The sequence below is a fragment of the Zonotrichia albicollis genome, chromosome 1 (assembly GCF_047830755.1).
Source record: "Zonotrichia albicollis isolate bZonAlb1 chromosome 1, bZonAlb1.hap1, whole genome shotgun sequence".
In the NCBI taxonomy this organism is placed as follows: Eukaryota; Metazoa; Chordata; class Aves; order Passeriformes; family Passerellidae; genus Zonotrichia; species Zonotrichia albicollis.
In genome coordinates, this window is record NC_133819.1 from 107,163,665 (window position 1) to 107,181,014 (window position 17,350).

A 17,350-nucleotide genomic window follows, 5' to 3' on the forward strand; every position below is an offset into this window, starting at 1 on the left:
GCAAATCTACTTTGTGTTTTCTTTTATCCATTATCCTTTTGTATGTTTTTGAATAAATGAAATATAAAGTATAATAAAAACTAATGATCTTACATTTTGAATTAATCTTTTTAGGAATAAATTTAATGTGCTAGCTTTAATTCTGAGCAGATTAGATTTTGGTAAAAAAGAAAAAATGGGGTTTTTCTTAGAATAAATCTAAATCGTAGACTTTAAGAAATTCACTACTTGAAATATGAGGTCATTTTAACTAAGTCACTTGATGTATTAAAAGAGTATCTTCAAAAACTCTTTAAATTTTGAACAACTTATGTCAGTAAAAGGACTCCTTCCATCTGGCCTGATCTGTCTAACTTAATCCCATGCTCAGATGAAGAAGAGCATTTTTTGTAATCTGCTAATTTGATACAGTTTTGCGTTTTTTTCTAGAAAGAGTCAAGTCTTGAGATAATAAAATAGAGAGTTAAAGAGCGACATGACTTTATTAGTTGTGATTTAAGATGTTTTGAACTGTAGTTGAAACTGTAACAAAACCAAACATTTTAAACATGACTGTGCCTGACCTTGAAATGCTGCTGATAAAAGCTAATGCTGTTAAATTGCATGCCAAATTAACCCTCATTTCCAAATGCTTTGTGTGTGTGTTTCCTGTAGGATAGGCTTTGATCCTGCCAAGCAACACTTCTTTTACAATCAGTTATTTTTTAATGAAGTAAAATCAATGAACAAGTTTCAGTAGCTGATTTCAGCGGTAGTGAAATGAAATGTTTTGTTTTACATCTTTCTGCCACTGTGCTTGGTGTGTTGTGTCAGACAGCTGACATGATACAGTGTTTTTGTGTTGAGGTAATGGTGATTTTCATCTCGAAATTTTATTTTGATGTGTGTAAACCTTATCAAGGATTACAAGTTCATGTGAGAAAGGCACAGGAAACTGGCTAATAGACTGGCCAAGGAATACTTTCTGAAGCAGTCTTTTTTTTAAGTCTTACTGAGGCTTAGCATCAGTAAAGTGGGGATTTAACCTAAATCAAGAGAAAAAATGGTAATTGCCTCACAAGTGTTTTTTCTTGAAGCATCCAGGTTCACATCATTTTAGCAGTTGTCCATTTTGGAGTTTTAATTTAGTTTTAATTCAGAAGTTATGTTGCAGGAGCATCAGTCTGTGTAATCCACGGGTTTTTCATTTGCATCTTTTGAGAAATTCAGACTTCATATGAGATTTCATGGGATATAATCATGTCTCTTTTTGGACCAGCAGGCCTTGTATGTCTGGTGGTGTAAACTCCACTAAAATCAGATAACAGGCATGAGCAGAAACTGCTCACATACAGACACTGGCTTTCTGTTAGTTCTTGTCTGTTGAGGACCTTGAGTGTTCTCTTTTTAAAATGGAAGTGGCTCTTTTTAACCTCTGACAAATGAACTGCCATCTGCATAAGTTCATTTGAGGGGGACATTATCTTCCTGTGTGAACTTTGGTGGGAAGTGCTTTCAGGCCATAAAGTGAATCACTGGTCTCCCTGGGCTGGAGCTGATATCTTGGTCTCTCTCCCTGGCATCTCCTCCAGGATGTTTAGCTCCTTGTCCTCTGTTACATGTCTTTTCTCTGCCTCTATGCACAAGCCACCCATACCATGGCTGTGTCCTGTGTAAGGTCTCTGACCTAGCTGTATTACTTTTCATTCGGAGGGGGAAATACCACGGTTCAAGCTTCCATCTTCACCACATCAGGATTATGTTCATTGCACTGGGCAGATGTCTCCTTGTGCCTGGTCTGTGTGGCTGTTGTTTTCTGAGTTTCACCTTGATTGTGTTCCCTTTCTTTTTGCACTCCTCTGCCAGCTTTTTCTTTTTTTCTTTTTTTGGTCTTTATAATGTTAGACCAAGGTTTTTATCTTTTCTTTCAAGGCCCTCAAAAAAATCTCCAAACCTTGAGGGTTTTTTCTCTCTGTTATCTGCTACTTGTTCCCCTTTGTTATTGAGATGTCCACCCCTGTGCCTCATGGGGCAGCTGACCTTGATCCAGGGCCAGCTGACTTTGATCCAGGGCCAGCCCAGCACTGGTGAGCCTTGTTGGGTGCCCACTCCCTGGCACCATCTCATTTGAGCTTTTGCATATGCTGAGACATTTTGGGTGCAGGAATGGCGTTGTGGCTGCATGGAGCCCACTCAGACAGCTTCCGAGCCAGGGTGGAAGAGCCTTCTCCAAGCCAGAGGTGGCCAGCTGCTGCACCAGCACCAGCCCTGCTCTGGGAAGGGCTTTTCTTTCACCCTGGTTCTGACCTGACCCTGCTGCTCTCAGGAGAGCTGCTGAAGCATCTCTGCTCTGTGGTCCTGCTCTCTGGAATTGGATTTTCCTGTCAGCCAGTGTATTCCAGCACCCACTTCTCTGTGTACTGGGGGTAACTGTATTCCTTTGTGTGGTCTGTTGGCTCGTGTGGATGCCTGGGGAAGCAGCCAGTCTGCAGGTCAGGGCAGCATATTTCCCAGTACATGTACTGCCAGCTCCAAGGAACACAAACTATTGGAAACCATATTGTGCTTTACCTACATAAAGGTGCAGGCTATTTTAGAGACTTGTGGGGGTGGGGAGGTGTGAAGAGTGGGGAGGATTTTCCAAAGGCTTTGGGTTTTTTTGTGAGCTTTTAAAGCATCATCCCCTTTCCAACTCTAAATACAAGAATTAACGCTGCTCCAGCACAGTAAACTCTGGTGCCCAGCTGTTTCTTTATGCAAGCCCACATGGCTTTCTGCCTACTTTGTAGGACCCTGGATTTGCCTCCAGGAAAATCCAGGGGCAAGGTTTCCAGTTTGTGCCTGGTGATGGGGATTTGCAGTGATGTGAATGGAAGCAGAGGGGATGCCTTGCCTCTGGAGCAGCAACAGATGCAGCTCGTGGGCGAGTGGATTGCTCAGGGCAGTGCTGAGGTGCTGTGGAAGGGCTGTCTGGAGGTCTGGTCCAGCTCCTGCTCCTAACAGGTCTGTTGCCAGCATTTGTGTTAGAGGAGGTTGAGAAGGTGATAGGCTATAACCAAAGATATTGCTGTATTATAGCAGAGAGAACCTTAGGAAATGCTAATAGCAAGAGGAAGAGGTGATGGGTTTGTTGTTGCCTCTTTTTAGCAGCATTTCTCTGAGAATTTAAGAGAAAATGAATTCTGCTGAAATCACCTTTTCTTCACCTCTTACTGGCTCTTGAAAAGCCTGTGCTCCCTGAGCTGTCCACACAAACACACAAATAATCCAAAGAAAAATCCAAGTGCACAAGCTCCAAGGGATAGTTAAGCATGTCTAAAAAAATCCTCATCGCTGCTATTATGTTAAAGGGCAGTTGTTTCTGAGTAAACTTGATTTTTTCCCCACTTTAATACCTGAAAAATGCCTTTAATCTATCCCTAAGGAAAATGTGATGATCTCTAAATAACTAACTAGAAGCTTTTAGAAGCCTAGAATGTCTTTGTTGTTCTCCCTGTGCATGTTTTCCCAAGACTAAGGGCTTTGTTAAGATGTAGAAATAATATTTAGAAAGAGATAAGGTATCTGATCTTGCTAAGTCCTATACTTTTCTGTAGAAATTCAAGGTAATTGAAGATGCTGTTTATTCATTTTAAAATTGTGTGTACAGCAGATAAAAAGTAAGCTTCAAAAGAGGCTGTTCTGGAAATTAAGTAACTTGAGAAAAATGGACAATTGAACAGGAATTGGTTTTTTAGCTTTCCTTTGAGCACAAAGCGTTCCTGTTACACTTGCTGACCTACCTGTCTCACCATTATTTCAGAACGTACTTATTTTCTCTTTGGTATTTTTGTCTTTCTATTCTTGGAGGAGTAATGTGCAACATTTACCTGGTACCTGACAGCAGATCAGTCACATCTCTGCCTTCCTAAATGAGACTCTTTCTCTCTAATACTATTTTGGTTTTCTCAAAGAAGAGAACCTGTATTTTTCTATCTTGACAGATTAATGGCCATGAATGACACCTTGCAATAAAATCCGCATTCTGGCACAATCCCTGTTGGCCCTTTTGTTATTTGCAGGGTAGGAATCCCTGATCACCAGGTTGTTTTCTGTGCAAACACTGGGAGAATGCTGGGACCAACAAGGTTGAGCTGACCTTATGTGCTGGCCTGCTCACTGCCACTGACTGTCATGTTTCAAAGGTTAAACTAACTGTGGATGAAATGTAATCAGTAGTGCACTGGATCCTTTCCAGAGCTCACTGGAGGAGTGCAATAACCAGCATTGTTAGCTTTAGGAGAGCAAGAGACAGAGGTCATTACCTGTGTGCGTCTGAGCATGAGGAACCGACTGCCTTTCCTGCTACCTCCCACGTATGTTTATTTAAATCTTATCTGGAATTGTTATCCAGCTGGCCCCTGCTTTTTAAAAAAATACGTCTGTTTATTCTTCATACAATAATTTTCATCCTTCTGCTGCTTTCTCATAGTTTCCATGAGAAAAATGTGCTTCTCTCAAACCCTGTCATTAGATGGGATGAGAATTGATACTTGGGGAAGCAGGAGAGGCTGAAAGAAAGAATTGCTGTGTTTTTAGATGACAGCCAAACCTAGGCCAGGGTAAACCAGACACTGGTCTTAAGACAGACACATAATGCACCAGCAGAGGAAAGATGATAATGATAAATTTTCCCTCCTTCACTACTGGGTAGCAAGGTAAAGAGCTGGTAAAATAGGAAGCTGGCAAAGGACAGAGAGCAAGTGTGGGAGGAGGAGGCCAAACAGAAGCACTGAAGCAAAGATAGCATTTCTGGGAATTGATTTCCTGTTTCTTTCTATAGCCAACCACTCATTTTCCCCAACTCTCTGTCATTTGTGCAGTACTTTCAGTCCCCAGCATTCAGATCTGCAGCAGGCGTCTGTTCCCAGCGTCAGATAAAAAGGCTTTCTGGAAGGCACCAGAAGCATATAGGGTATGGTGGGGAAGTATTGCTTATTGTCATATTAGGAAATTCAAGGGTGACAGGCATTGAAGTCAGTTTTGTTGTTTTTTTTTTTTTTTTACCTGTATAGCTTTTACACTGCCTGCCTTCTGAAAATGCCTGTACAATAACAATAGATTTAAGTAAGGAGCAAAAAATAGTCTTCCTTTTGAATCCTGTGGAAAGATTATTTTTCACTCCATCAAAGCATTTTGTTTTCTTTATAGATTGGTGTGTGGGTATGGCCTTGAAAACCAATACATTTAGCAGAAATTGAGACTTTGCCCTTGAAAGAAGAGAGGGACAGATGGGGGACTTCCATTTCAGAGAAAATCAGAGCTGTAGAGAGGATTAGATTATCTTGATATATGTTTTGTTACACACTTGTGATTATTGTTATGATCAGCTGGTGGGAATATGAATGTCTTTTTCAGGATCTTCCTGTATTTGCTTTTCATTTTGAGTTAGTTTCTAAAATAGCCCTGACAAAAACAGAGCCCTGTACCTGTTAATAGGAAAGTCAGCTCCATTCAAAAAAGCTCAGTGTAAATTGGTTATGATGTCGTGAGAAGAAAATGCCTTAGCTCACCTTTATCAGACTTTCAGGTTTGTAATCACAAGCAGATTGTTCCTTAGCACTGTTTTTATCTGTTGCCTCCTCCTGTTCTTCAAAAGTAGAATGATCTTTTTTCTATTCCTAGTCTTCATGAGATCTCTCTACTTCAGTGTGTGTGAGAGAGGACAAGGTATTCCCTTTCTATTTATTTTTCTTACTAAATTCTTATTTCTGGGTAAGAAATAAGAATTTTTTTTCCTGTGGCCTTTTTTTTTTTTTTTTTTTGTTTCTCTTCATGCCAGAGCACTGGAGATGTGGAAGGACTGAATAAAAAGCGCTAACAATTGTCTTTTCCTTGTGAATGCAGCGCAGTATTCTTTCCCAGTCCTGCAGCTTTCCCATGTCTCTTTCTCTATGTTAGACTTCTGTGTTAATTGTTCAAAGAGCAGCTTGATTTCTCTTCCCACCCTGAGGTAGAATGCTTCCATAGCCACTTTTGTAAATATTCCTGGACTTCTAGCATGGCACTTCAAGCAGTGTCTGGATTAAACATAATTTCCCTATGAATGGTTCCTAGTCCACTGGGATAACTATTCCAATGTCCAATATTTGTGGTCCAAAATTGTGCTCAAGGAAACTCTCTGGGCATTGTGCAAGTCTTCATATAAAGAGCTTCTCAACCAAGGCAGTTTTGATGTGAGAAAAGATGTAGACTCAAACTGCAGTCATAGAGGATGTAGATCAGCGTGAGTAGTGAAGATGCCCTGGTCTCTTTGTGGTTTTCCTGTCAGGTCTATAAGGGACCCATCCATTTTTCTGGGTATATGATGAGGGTCTTTCTAGAGACCTTGTGCCAGCTCTGCTGAATGAACTTAGGAACAAGAAACCAGTTTCTTTTACCTCCCAGGTGTTCAATCAACTGCCCAGAGCTGAGTCCGTGGCATTCCCAGCTAGGGGAAGACTTGTGAGTCAGGTGCTTGCCCCTATGTAGAAATAACTAGAATTCCTCAAAGAGAGGAAAGCTTTTAACATTAGTATTTTTAGGAGGTCTGGCCATACTCAGTGTTTCTGCACATAGACAGCAAGCCCTGATGGAATTTCTGTTTTTCTGGAGTATCTTGGTGATGGGAGAATTTGGGCAACACAACTTGAAATAAATAGCCTTGCTTGGGAAAGCCATTTGTAATTCAAATATAGGGTCTGCTTGTATTAAATATTTAAAGATGTTTTTTTCTTTTAATATTCTGAACTGATCTGCTTCTTTGCTTAGAGTGCTCTGATGTTTTATTAGAAAGATGCAGTGTAAAATCACTAGTCATAATCTAACTCTTCATGACTAGCAAGCATGTTGTTTTCTCTTTGCAGCACAAAGGCCAACTGCATTAAAGTGGATGATTTTATGTGATTACTAGCTGCATCCATCTTTGCATTCAGACTGGCTGATTGCTATAAATACAAACACAAGTTTCTTTGAATGGTGACAGGCTGAATGTCCTCGGTATAAGGGTTCAAGATGAAACAGGTCTACAACAGCATCTTGTGTTTCCCCTCCAACTAGATTTCTACAGCACATACGTGTGCACATTTTGCCCACAAGTCATATTTATTTTTGAAATCTCCTTTCTTCTTGACTCTGTTCTTCACAGCTTTCACGTTTTCCTTCTCTGGATTTATAAAGGCATGTTTATGCCTGAGTGCTGTTTTGGGTAAGAAGAGGGGCTTTTACTCTGTCTGTCTTCTCCCCATCCATCTTTTTCTCTTGGGTCATGTACATGGCAAAATTACTAGAAGCAGCAGGGATGCCATAGTAGTATTCCAGAGCAGAGTGATTTGGAAGCAGGGAAGAACCGTATGTGCCCAGTACCTACTCCATACCATTGGTCTCTTGGGCTTTGATGGGTGTGATGGCACAGATGTCTCCAGAGGTGGCCATGTTCTATAATTAGACGAGGGCATTACATCTTGCCCTTTCAGATGTGTTTCATGGCTCTGTATTTTGAAAAATTCACCAAGTAGCAGAAGATGTTTGTAAAGCTTATTCGGACAAGCCTGTCACTGAGCAGGATTTCCAGGTCAGTGCATACCATATATTTATATCTGCACACAGATGCAGGTTGTCCTTTTATGCTGTCCCCACCAGACTCTGCTGAGATGTTTTTCTGGGTCTGTTTTCTCTGCATTTGTCACTGAGAGGAATCAGCTGACTGTGGATAGATATGCTGCATATGTGAGATCCCATCCTTACTGATGCTAGCGGGTTTAGTTGCAGTATGTGTTCAAAACCCAGGGAAGAAGTGTGGTGTTCCAGGAAGGCTTGTTCCCTCACTGTGTGTCAGCCTTCTGTGTTGAGTGCTAGCAGCAAGAGATGCAGAGAGCAAAGCCAGCAAGCTGAAATGTTCTCTGCATCCCACAGTGTTCTTCAGAAAATTTATTCTAGCTCGTGAATATTTCGTAGCAGGACAATTTAATGTCTTGTGAAGAAAGAAAAAGCCTTGTTTTGTCTTTGACTGTATAAGACAAAATTGGGGCAAATTTTCCAATTTTACCGTGGAAAGATTTGACTTCTCTCTCTCTGGTGTCTGCATGTTCTTACAGACTTTTGTGTTTGAGTTTTGCAGTTTGGTCCTTGTGGTTATAGTGTGCCTGGGCTTTTTTTTTCAGGATAAAAATCCTGTTTTAAACTTCTGATAAGGAATATAACATGATTCTTTCCTGTGTTGACAGTAAGTGAGGCACACACGTGAGGAGATGGGGACTAGGGGAAGAAGGCAGCCTTCTTGTGTAATTATGTGAGAATATTGTGGTATGTGCATTTTCTGCAGGAGACTTTTAAATACAGATCAAACTAGTGAATCTGTTCCTCCAGCCTAGCCATATGTGTTAAGTCTTCTAACTGAAATCTGTACAACAGATTTAAAAATCATTATTAGACCTTTAAAACGTCATAAAGATTCAAAGACAAAGAGGCCAGTTTGCCTCTTTAAATTATATGGCGTTCAAGGATGTGTTATTTCAGGAGCTTTTCCAAGGCACTGCACTGTCACAGCTTCATTGCTTCAAATGTCACTTCAAGTAGGAGCAGTTTTTATAACTACACAGTAAACTCAAGATGGTTTAATGGAAATGATTTCTTCATGTGTCAAAATGACCCCTTTGTTTCTCATTTTACTCTTTTGTTGCCTGCAGCTAATCTGGTTTTTGGGTTATCAGATCCAAGCATCTTACAATGCTGACTCTAGCCGCGGCATTCAGCTGGAATGCTGCCCTTTGTTTACTGGTTTCACCAGGCCTCCAGTGCTTTCTTTGGTCATCTGGTGGCTCCACTAATGTGATTTGCACTCCCAGGCTCTGCAGGTAGTCATGGGCTTTTAAAGGGAATTAGAGGAAAGCCTGCCACCCTGGTTGCTAATGAATCCACAGGGTATTTCTTACTGGTGTTTTGTTTTTCCAAATTATTTTTTTTCTGTTTTATGGTATTTTTCTTCTGTCTGCTTGGACTTCAGTTTCTAAAGTGGGTTTACCTGGCTGTGGTGTGGTGACATTCACTTTGCTTGAAATAGAAGTCCCAAATCCTGTTGGTCAGTGTGTCCATTTGGGGTTTTCTCAGGAACTGTAAATAAGTATGGAAAAAATAGATAGCTACACAAATACTCAAAACTTCTTTATTACAATACATATTACACAAAGCTTGTTCTTGGTAATAGGGGATGTGGTAAAAAGAGACAAACTTCCACTTTCATGAAAACTTTATTAAAATAGCAAATGTTGACTCATGTAGGGAAGTGGAAGAGTTTAGCTAATGAGGTGGCAGCTGGAATACTGAATTTTTGCAAGCACACCAGGAGAAAGGTGAAAGTTTACAAACAGCCTCATCACAGTCTGAGAAATGTGAACCAGTGAAGGACAAAGTCAAAGAAATATTCTATTACAGTTTTTACAAAAAACCAAGTTATACTGGAGAGGGTTTTTTAATATGAAAAGCATATGCACAAAAGAGAATATATTACTAAAACATCTTTTTTTCTGGAGCAAAGGGGAGTTTCAGACTCGGAGGAGTTAAGTTGAGAGGCATGTCAGATGCTGAGTAAGATGCCATTCCTTCTTATATCCACAACCTCTTACTTAAGTATCCTTGTGGATTTGAGTGGGGATTAATAGACTGATTAGGGCTGGTTGGGTTTTTTTTTTCCCCAGATTAGTCCTGCAGTTTTGTTAGGGCCAGTATTTGGCTTGCACAAAAACAAGCACAATGTCAATGTTTTTGAAGCTTCACTCTAGTCTAATTAAGACTCAGCCTCCTGTGGCAGGATGTGCAATGTTTTTATATTTTCATAATGTATTTTTCATCCATTTGAGTTGTTTTAGAATGGAAGAGAAAAAAATCAGTGATAAAAGCAGAATCTGAATAAGACTTTGGAAATAAATAGTCCCCTTCCATGCAAAAATATTTAATATTGAATCTGTTCTTATTGTTGTTTCCCTTGAGAGCAAGTCTATCTGTTTACCCAAGTCTAAAGAATTTAGACTGGTAGGAGTTGTGCCACTTATATGTGGTTTATAGGGTTGGGTCTTAAGAGTAGAAGAAAGCTTTAGAAAAGTTGAAGTACAAACAAGTTGAAGTAGAAACAAACAAGTTTCAGTGCCCTTGCTTTGTGCTCTTCCACAGTGTTGGTGCTGTAGGATTTATGTATATATTATATATGTGTGTTTATATTTTTAATATACAAGCTGAATATCACAGCATTAAACTGTGTTCAAAGAAAGTCAGTATAGTTGTGCAATTGGTATTTTTGCTTCAGAAAAAAAAACAACCCTGTAGAAATTTGGGTGCAGTGATTTTAATAGTAGACAAATAAAACAACAGTGTATTGATTCAGTTTTTCAAGGCTGATAGCAGCACTGAAGGTCCTCATGGTGCAGAAGTTTGTGACCCATGAAATCTCCATTTTCCTTCTATTGGTAATGTACCTTGAAGTACAGAAGCCTGGAAAATGCATCCTGGGTGACCTAACACATTGATTATCTAGAAACAGAAAATTATTTGAGCTTATTGCTAAAAATGTGTTTGGTACTAGTAAATATAAGGGATAGGCTTAAATTAGATTGTTAAACAAGTGTTCCATGAGCACAAGTTTACTAAGGCAACAGCCAGTCCTTACAGGTATGAATAAGATCTGCTATATTATTTTCTTTTAAAATGCTAATTTTGGCCATTTTGCTGATTTAGCTTAATCAGCTTGCATGCTGGTGCCCAAAAATGAAAATTTTCCCTTATAAATGGTACTTGTGTCTGATGGAAGGAAATGAAGGACAGTAAGGAATTGAGCAGAGTTGTTTCTAACTAAAATGGGTAAGTGTCCAAGGTTCATGAAAAGGAGCCTGTAGCACACAGGCACACCAGCAGGCAGATTTTACAGCTCTGTCCAGAGCACAGAAAGAAGATAAATCATGGCCATCCCCCTCTCGTTTTTGAAATGGTTCAACCCTGGGGTTTAGCTGAAGGACTTAAGGAGTTTTTGAAGTGCAAATAGACTGGTGAAGGGTAAACCTTTTCAGAGTTTCATTTAGATGGATTTTTTTTTTCTATGTGGATTTCTGGCACCAGCTGAGATCTGGAAAGCCACAGGATTGTTTTGTTTTTGATCAATCAAGCAAGCAGAACTTGCCATGGGGGTGTACATTCTCTGCATACATATTGATCCTATTGTGTTTAAAAGTAGTTAATTTAATCAGGGCTTTTTGAAACCTTCCCCAGTAAAACTTGCATTAATGAAGCTGTCATTTCAAGGTCATGTTTCAGTGTCAATAACTTAATGGTAATGACAGAAGTTACCTGTAAGTTTATTATCAATTTTTCAGTCATTCCATGTTAAAATTGCATTGAATGAGAACTGATTTTGCATATATGAAAAATGCTCAGCTTCAGTTGGAAAATGTGAATCTCATGGAATGAGAGATTTTCAAATCAGTCTAGAGTTACAAAACACATTAATACTGACAGTTCTGGTACTGTTCACTACTGTTTGGATCAGTACCCTTGGTCTGCCCTATTCCATATGGAGTTTGGCTCCAGTAATCTATTTTACACTTTGTCTCTTCCAGCAAAATGGTTGTAATATCAGAGTTTTTTTCAAGGCCCTTTCTAGTAGCTTTGACCTTTTACTCACATTTTGTCTTGTTTAAAAGCAGCAGCATGCAGAAGATGGATTGCATATTAATTATAAACACTTCCCTCTACTGTGATAAATATTTGGAGATAAAATGTGTAAGGGCTGGCTGCTTGATAAGATGCCCATTTGGGTGCAGAGTACAGATTTTTTAAGGCAGGATACAGTTTACTACTTTTTCATCTATATCTGATGCCAAGATCTTCAAGTATTTTGGGTGAAAGCATTGAATATTTTCAAGCCTTTTTTTCTGTGAGGATGTTAAGTGCAGACTTCATTATTTGCTTCTTTGATTTATTTGGGTTGGAAGGAGCTTCAGAAAGTTGTTCTGGACATGGTGACACTCAAGGTATAGTGGAGTTAGTGGGTTCAGGTACCACAGCAGAATGTCCCAGTACATCCCCCAGAGTCAATCTTCTCATTTCTTTTCTTCTTGGCAGTTGCAGTATGCCTTGAACCCTGCCAGTTGCTGAGATATGGGATGGAAAGCAGAGTCTTGCACAAAACTTTTTCAATCATATACCAGTAATGGTCTTCTGTAGATTTTCCTGTTCATGTTTTTCCCAACTGAAGGGGATTTTGTCAGAGATTTCGGTGTCAGATCACTCAGGTGCTTGGAATGGGAGAGGAACTCTAAAGGTGGTCTGAGGCCCAGAACTGGGATCCTCTTTAGAAAGGACCAAAGTGGTTTTTAGTTTAATTTCTATGTGTTGGATGTCCAAAATGGTACTGCAGAATGGCCTACTGTGGGAAAATGGCCTATTTTTAAAAATGGTGTATTTATACTTTAATTCTGCATTTACAGTCTGGTAGTTTGATGTGATCTGCTATGAGAGCACAGCAGAAACATTCTACATCGGAATAGGGACCTAAAATCATACCTCATCACAAATTAATAAATATGGCTGAATAAAATCAATCAATAAATCTTAAGAAGTTCGTGTTATGGTTTTTCCCTGACTTTACACTGGACAGATGTTTGATTATCAGGCCCCCCATTTTATTTTATAACTCTAACTTTACATTTGTACAACTCACATGTTCCCAGTCTCGTGTACTGCAATGACGGTTATTTCATGAAGTGAAGGGTTTGGAAACTGAACATGAGATGCTGTTTAAAGCTTTACTGAGAGAAAAGGAAATTCTTTGTATCTCACTGCAGACAAGGGGTTCTCAGCATTTGTGGTGTCACCTTGGCAAATATATCACCAGGAAAAGCTAATATGACCTTCCTTTTTTTAAGTAATATTTTCTACCACCCAGGACTCTTCAAAAAGTCCTGTTCCACTGACTGGATGGAGAATTTTGGGATCAGCATTTTTTAGTTCAGTCTTACAAGCATAGAGGACAGATTTTTGTTTAGGAACAGGCATCACTCCGTAGCTGGATATGTGGGTGTTGGCTGGAAAATCTATCCTTCTAATTTAACTTTGTTTTTAAGTGATGCATGCTCAAATGTCAAAACACTGAGGGGTTTTTACTTGCAGATTACACGTTTATCAAGCAGCTGTGACATTAAAGTAATCTTACTCTGGTTACAGTATGCATTTTTCAAGGGCACAGGCTTGCATGATGATTCTGAATTCCTGTGGAATTTAACTGAGCAACAGCTGGTCTGTAGGATGTGTAGATTTTAACAAGGTAATGTCTGTGTTTTGGCAAAGGACTTGTGTGACCTTCTGCTGAAGCTGTTCCCAAGTGCTTTCTTCCTCCATTCAAGTCTGTAGGGGTCCTGAAACACTATTTGTGTGAATTTTCTCCATTCTCTCTTCTGCTCTTGATTTTGTCACAAGTAAATTCTACACAATTCTTCAGTGGGGTATTAGGGGGGAAAAAAAAGAAAATAAAAAGGTCATCAACACCACTAACTACAGCTTAGGATGGAAAGAATACTCTTTTTGCTTGTAATTGTGTCAGATTCCTTTCCCCCACAGTTGTTGGTTGGGTTTTTTTTCCACTTGAGAGAGGTTTATGGTGCTGTCTCTGCCAGGATAACCAAGTCTCAGGGCTGAAGTTGTATTTCTCCCGGAGTTCCTAGAGGTGATGTTATCTTTTGTTCCCTCAACAGTATGGTCATTCCTGAGAGCATCTGTCACTGTGGGCATTGTAAGATGGATGAGTCTCAAGTGAACTGCTGGTTGAAGCAAATGGTAAAAATAAGAAAAGACGTGGGAGTTGGGGGTCTTCAGAGGAGACAGGCAACAAGGAAGCACTGTTAAAAATCAAAAGTAAGCCAGACCTTAGTGGAAGAAAGAGGCAAGATGTGGGTCATGTTAGCAGATCTCACAGGTCTTGGCGATGAAGATTGGTGGTTGATGAATTCTGAAGAGATCTTCTGCATCTTGGGAAAAATGCTGTTGATTTGTTTCCTATTTCATTTGCAAATAAGGAAGGATAAGAAGGAGATGACCTGAACATAAGATGAAAAACATTTTTTTTTTTTGTCATTTATGGTCAGGACAAATCAGTGTTGCCAGTATTCAAGAAAAGGGTCAGTGGTATTTCATGTGTCTTAAATGTTGTGTGATTATCTGTAATTTCTGAATGGGCACATAACAGTATAAAAATCAGCAGTTTAGCTTTTGGAAAAAAAAAAAGGAAACTTAAAATTCATGGTTGATGGCATTTAAGAAGGTATATAATATTTTTAAAAGAGATAAGGTTCCCTACAGCATCTCCAATTTAGCTGTACTAATTGAGTTAGACTTTTTAACAGAGAGAAAATGGTGCAAAACCACAAAATCCCCAAGAAAACTCCCTTGAATGCTCTGACAAGCAGATCTGCACCCCCCATCCCCAAGCTGAGCAAAGGTCTGTGTTTGCAAAAGCAGCCAGCAAAGGACAAAAGGCACTCACAGCCCAGTGTGTGTCAAGGTTTGGGAAGGGTCCAGGAGGATCTTGGCTTGAAAAATTATTTTGTCACACTGTTGGCATTGGTCCATAAGGGGAAGCACTGGTTGAAAGGCGAAGAAATTAAGATGATTAGAAGCTTTAAAGCTTCACAAATGGTGGAGTATCTCTCTTCTCAATGGATATAAATAATAGATGAAAGACTGAGAGTGACAACAAAGGCTCAGGGCCTTTAAGAGAATGTGTGCAGCCTGAATAGAGGTCTGTGGCCTAGGGCCAAAGGTCTTAGCTTTGAGTGTAATTAGAAGAAAATACAAAAATGTCATTACTAGCAGGTGAAATGTTCAGCACGTGTCTGAAAAATAGCAATTTCAGAGCCAGGAGCAGTTGGAATTGGATTACTGACGTTCTGCAGTGGCTGCAGGCTGTGCAGAGCCCTACAGTTTGGTCGGGGGCTGCTGTGTTATCCCTGCTGTCCCCCTGGCCCTGAGCCGCTGCCAGCGTGGCAGGGATGGACGTGGGGCAGCATTGGTGCTCCCTGGCAGTAGAGCTGTTCAGTGCCTTCCTTCAGGACACAACAATCCTGCCCAAAACCTCCCCTGAGCCGGAGGAGAGCGATACAGCTGCTCTCTTCAACAGGCTGATGTTTAAAATTGAGAGGAAGGGGAGGAAGCTTTGAGGGCATTAATTTTAAAACCTGGAGTTTGAATTTGGGGTGTGCAGCTGAGTTCTGGCTTTGACAGCGGGCCCGTGCCTGTAGTCCCAGCTTTAAGCCTTAAAATCCCATCTGCGAGCACCAGGGAAAATTCCTTTAAATCTTTTGGCAAAATAAGGTCTGTTGCTATCGAGAAACCAAACCAGTTTGTCTGCCTAAGAAAGTCTTGTCAAAGTCCACTCAATGACAACTTAATTTAAATCTTTTCCTGATGTTAATTGGTGTTCTGTACAGCCCTAGGTATTTTAGAAGTTACTCTTTTGCTTGCTCCTTGCTACACCATTTTTACCATTCCTTGGGATATTTCAGGTGTATTTTCTTTTATTAAGTGCAATTTCTATTAGTAATGTTTTCCCTTCAATATTTTTATGGAAAGACAGATAGGAGAGCAACCAGCTAATTCTGATTTAATTTGGAACATTCATCTACAGGACAGATAACTGCTCACCCATTTAGTTTGTTTCTTTATAAATAGTAAAAGAATTGCTTCTGTATTATCATATGTTTTTTAATGTTTCTACAACAGTTAACTTTGTCATGTTAATATGATAAATTCCTAATCTATCATATAGTGACTTCAGTGCCAAAAATGTGCAAATTCTGAGTTTGGACTTCTGGTAGAATATAGAGAAGCAACCAAGCACTTTCAACCAAGTATTCCTCTAAAGAAAAATGTGCTTTTTATAGTCACTAGTGCTCTTTTCTTCACCCTAGGCCAGGTTTCCACAGGAAGGTTTTTTGTCTCGTTATAAACTATATGCTGGCATGAGTAATTCTGATTTTTTTCTCCCTTTTTATTTTTCAGGTGGTCAGGAGTTTTAAACAATGCAGCAAGGCTTCACAAACTCTTAGCTGCATCCTTTAATCATGACTGCATTTCAAATAGGTTGAAAGGAATCTGAGAAGGTACCGTACTTGCCTTTCCTAATAGACAATACACTGTATGTTTGTGATCAGCATCTCGGCTTTCATTTCCATTGACTGCATTTTAGGAGCTGTGTGGAGTGTAAATCACGATTTTATTTTTGCTTCAGGCATGTAAAATGTCCAAGTTCTTTAAAAAATCATGAAATTCAGTTCATATAGTCAAAAAGCCTTCAACAGAGGGCTGATTTGTGCTTCCATTTTTTCCTTATATACCCACAGTGAGGTCAACTTCATTATTTAATGACACTTCTTTTGAAGCTGTAACAATCTTCTTCTGCTGTTTTACTTCGAGGCTCTGCAAATACCTAAGCAACTAGCTAAATATATGTTTTATGTGCTTGGAGGGTGAATGTTTGTTTGTTTATTTGTCCTCTCAAAGGGTTTAAAACAAATGGGAAGAAGAATGCAGATCTAGGTAATGATTGGGGTAGATTTGTGCTTCCAACTGAGATTCTCACAGGTCTTTTTTTCCCTGACTTCTTAGAGGGGGGAGGCTTGCCTCAGTACACAATATTGGGCTCACATAGTTTCTTGCTGCATTTAAATAGCCAGTGTACCCAGAAGGCTGAAGATCTATTCCTGCTTTATGACCTGTTGTGTCCCTGGGGGCAAGGGCAGCCCTGAACAGAGCAAGGGGGTCATGGCCACAGCCCAGGTTCTGCACAGCCCTGGGGGCTCCCAAAACCTGCCCACAGGAACATTCTGCTTGGCAACATCTGGAACCTGGCATAAATCTGGAAGAGGGGGGAACCTCCAGGATTTTGCTTGGCCAGGTGCTAGGAGGAAGCAACATTAGCCTTTTTGATGGGGAGGGAAGGCAGATTCTGTGGCCCTGAAGTTAGGCTAAACAATTGCAGAGGTCAAAGGACAGCTGAGTGCGGTCAATGAGACACCCTGGGGTGTATTTTGTTACTTAGTAAAAGGAGCAGCATCCTAAAACCCTAAAGGATTCTCTTGAAAATCTGTGTTGTGAAAAGGTTTTATGAGTCTGATGGCAAAAAGTGCTGATTTAGCTAAGGAATGCTTGCTTTTGTCTAAATGAAAGGCTAATCCTTACCAAATGTTGGCAGCTATTATAGTGTAGTCAATGCAGGTCTGAAAGGACAGTTAGAGTAGAAGTGTACTTTGGGATCCCAAATGTTTATCATTTTAATGGTTCTGAACTGAAAAGATTTCTGAAACTTTCACCCTTT

The 17,350-nt window shown here is 39.9% G+C and overlaps 1 protein-coding gene across 6 annotated transcripts in view; it reads left to right on the forward strand.

The window, feature by feature from the left end:
- The window catches only part of GREB1L (GREB1 like retinoic acid receptor coactivator), a 131,307-nt gene that overhangs the window by 38,829 nt on the left and 75,128 nt on the right, over positions 1–17,350 (forward strand). For all 6 annotated transcript variants that reach the window (XM_074549382.1, XM_074549401.1, XM_074549415.1 and 3 more), the window contains one exon: positions 16,036–16,136. The gene's annotated coding sequence lies outside the window, so the exon portion shown is untranslated. The remainder of the gene's footprint in view (positions 1–16,035; positions 16,137–17,350) is intronic.